The sequence below is a fragment of the Triticum urartu genome, chromosome 1A (genome assembly GCF_056163025.1).
Source record: "Triticum urartu cultivar PI428250 chromosome 1A, HENAU_Tu73, whole genome shotgun sequence".
Classification (NCBI taxonomy): Eukaryota; Viridiplantae; Streptophyta; class Magnoliopsida; order Poales; family Poaceae; genus Triticum; species Triticum urartu.
The window spans coordinates 81,635,883-81,638,892 of NC_141873.1; the positions used below are offsets into that span (position 1 = coordinate 81,635,883).

Sequence of the window (3,010 nt, forward strand, 5' to 3'; positions counted from 1 at the left end):
TGCGAAGGCAACAACGTGGTAGCCAATAAGTGCCAAGGCAACCAAGTGGGAGCCAACCTAGTGGTAGCCAACAAGTGCCAAGGCAACCAAGTGGGAGCCAACCTAGTGGTATCCAACAAGTGCCTAGCCAACCAAGTGGTAGCCAACAAGTGCCAAGCCAACCAAGTGTTAGTCAAAGAGGATCTAGGCAACAAAGAGGTCGGCAACTAGGACTTACAAGAGGCCATGGTGGTGGTAGTCTAGGCCGTGGTGGTGGTAGAGCTCGTGGTGGTGGTGTTGGCCGTGGTGATGGTCTTGGCCTTGGTGATGGACTTGGCCATGGTGATGGACAAGGGCAAGGTCGTTATAGAGGAATGTTTGGATACCTCGATGGACCATTTCCGTATGTTGCTCACTAACTATAATGTTTCAAATGTTCTTGTTTTCCATATGTTCTTTTTTTCATATGTTCCATTTGTTTGTATTGTCTTTACTAACCATTATGTTTCACTCATTGTAGGTATGGCGGCTTCCCAACCCAACAAACCAACAATGAAGGAGGATGGCGAAGATGAGATGGCGGGATGGTGGGAGAAGGCTGCGAAGAAGCTTAGAGAGGAGGATGCAGCCAAGCTATGTGTCATGAAGTACTATGTATTATGAATTAGTATGTGTCATGAAGTACTATGTGTCGTGAAGTACTATGTGTCGTGAACTACTATGTGTCGTGAAGTACTATGTGTCGTGAACTACTATGTGTCACAGTTCTTTGCTTGCTATGTGTCGTGAGCTACTATCTCTCCTCATCGGAATATGTGTGCGTGTGCCAAAAAATTTGCTAAGTACAGGTGCAACGCCTAGCTACTGGGCGTTGCAATGCACAGTGTGGCGCCTTGGTGCTAGGCGCGGCATGGGCTGTAGCTTGCAAACATAGTGTTTGCTCTCTGTTTAGCTCAGTCCATGTGTGCAACGCCTCAGCTCTAGGCGTCACACTATATAGTGCAGCGCCTAGAGCTGAGGCGTTGCACACATGGACTGAGCTAAACAGAGAGCAAACTCTCTGTTTGTAAGCTACAGCCCATGCAGCGCCTAGCACCGAGGCACCACACTCTACAGTGCAACGCCTAGCTACTGGGCGTTGCACTGTACAGTGTGGCGCCTCGGTGCTAGGTGCTGCATGGGTTGTAGCTTGCAAACAGAATCATTATCAGGTAGAGATGAGGAAGGGAGAGGGGCACTTGGTGCACCCAGAGGGTGATTGTCATGGTTCAGAGTTCAATGTGGTTGAGCAGGGAGTTGAGGTCACCCTCGAGGATCCAGACCAGTTCAAACATGTCGAGACTGCCAATGTGAATGATCAAGATGAGGGCTTTAATGGTGAAGCTAATGAAGATCAAGTTCAACATTATTAAGACAACAAGTGCAACATAGAGGATCAAGTTCAACATTGCTAAGACGTCAACTCCAAGTTCAACATAACTAAGACATACAAAGAGGATCAAGTTCAACATAGAGCTACCACAAATAAAGGACTATGGCTGGTTCCTAAGAAGAGCTAGTTCCTTGAGCGCTTTTTGGCTGCTCCCCCCTCTTGCTGGCTAACTTCTTGACCTTCCTAGGAAGAGGAACACGCTCCCGCTCCGGCTCCGGTTCCTCCACGTCATCGACATCGTCATCCAAATAGTCATCCAAAGCCGCCATCCGCGAGGTGCCGACCGTCCTTTTGCCTCTTTCGGTGAAGTCTTCAGGTGTGTACTTGTTGATTCCCTTTCTAGGCTTTAGCATGTATGCAGACCTAACCTGGTACGCCCCAAGGTCATATCATCATCAGCAACCTATGCATCAACAAAAGATATGGAAAGACCGTGTGTGAGGATATAGTTAGCAATGCATCAACAATTGGATATATATGCTCATGCCATACCTCTTGGGTGACCACACCCACATCCTCATCCTCCAAATGATCACCATGGCTCTGGCCCGAAGCGGGATCTGATGGTGTCGCCGACCTAGACCGTTCTGGTGATACATACTCGGGGTCACGACAACCAAAAAGGTTTGATAGCCGCCTTAACTTTTGGCCCTGGCGCTGCAACATGTACAAGTGAATGAGACATCGAACGTAGCAACACATGTTAAGTGCTAGTTTGAAGGAGATGTGAACCTTGATGAATGCTCGAAGTGCACCTTCTCCATCGCTTTTGCCAGCCGGGGTTGTTTCAAGAATAGTCTCGGTCTCATCAGCTGCTTTCTTGATCTGGGCACGCTATGAATAGAAATGGTATTAACGTGTTAGGCAAGCGAAGATGTGAATAGTGTGCATGAAAAGCAAAGAGGGAAAATACCACAAAGTTCATCATTGGAGCTGAAGGGATCACTGAGTTGCCTTTCCTGACTAATGCGTTGTACTGGTGTTGGGCTACCTCATCAAAAACAGTGGGTTCTTCCAAAATCTCCTCAGCATACGCCGGCTTGCATACCTCCACACGGGTACTTGCAAGAAACCATGTGAGATAGTTGTTGAACGCTACAGGGCAGTGCTCACGAAGCTGGACTCCTTTTCCAGCCCTAGCTTGCTCCACACTAAGCGCAAACTGTACGACATACTTTCTGTGATGCTTGGCCCAATCCTTAATCTTCCGCTGCCTTTTCCTATCCAACCTGCAAGTTAGAAACATAATATTAGTAGCATCGAAACCGCCGAGAAGCTGCTAAGTACTCAAGGTTAATTATATCTTACGCGTGTAGCAACTTGTCCGTGTCCTCCCACTCCGGCGGATGTGCCTGGAACAAACCAAACTGATGGCACACTCGATGTGGGAGGTGAAGCTCAACCGCCCAGTTGCATATGAGTGGGCATCGCATACGCTAGAGATCCCTATCCCTAGTGCACATCGGATTCAGCCTGAACTCTAAAGGGTTACCAAAACTATCTCCTGTTCCATACAGCTCCCATATCACCTGCAAAATGGGATAGAATGCAAAATTGATATCGAGTTGCAATAGAAGCATCATAATCACTTATGCCATG

At 47.8% G+C, this 3,010-nt stretch overlaps 1 long non-coding RNA gene across 1 annotated transcript; it reads right to left on the minus strand.

Annotated features, from left to right (window-relative positions):
* Nucleotides 1–1,883: 1,883 nt before the first annotated feature.
* Nucleotides 1,884–2,713, minus strand: LOC147990137 (uncharacterized). The gene is made up of 3 exons (XR_015603516.1): nucleotides 2,325–2,713; nucleotides 2,144–2,245; nucleotides 1,884–2,068 (listed from the first exon to the last, which is right to left on the minus strand). It is a non-coding gene; the product is annotated as an uncharacterized LOC147990137 (long non-coding RNA).
* Between the last annotated feature and the right edge of the window lie 297 nt (nucleotides 2,714–3,010).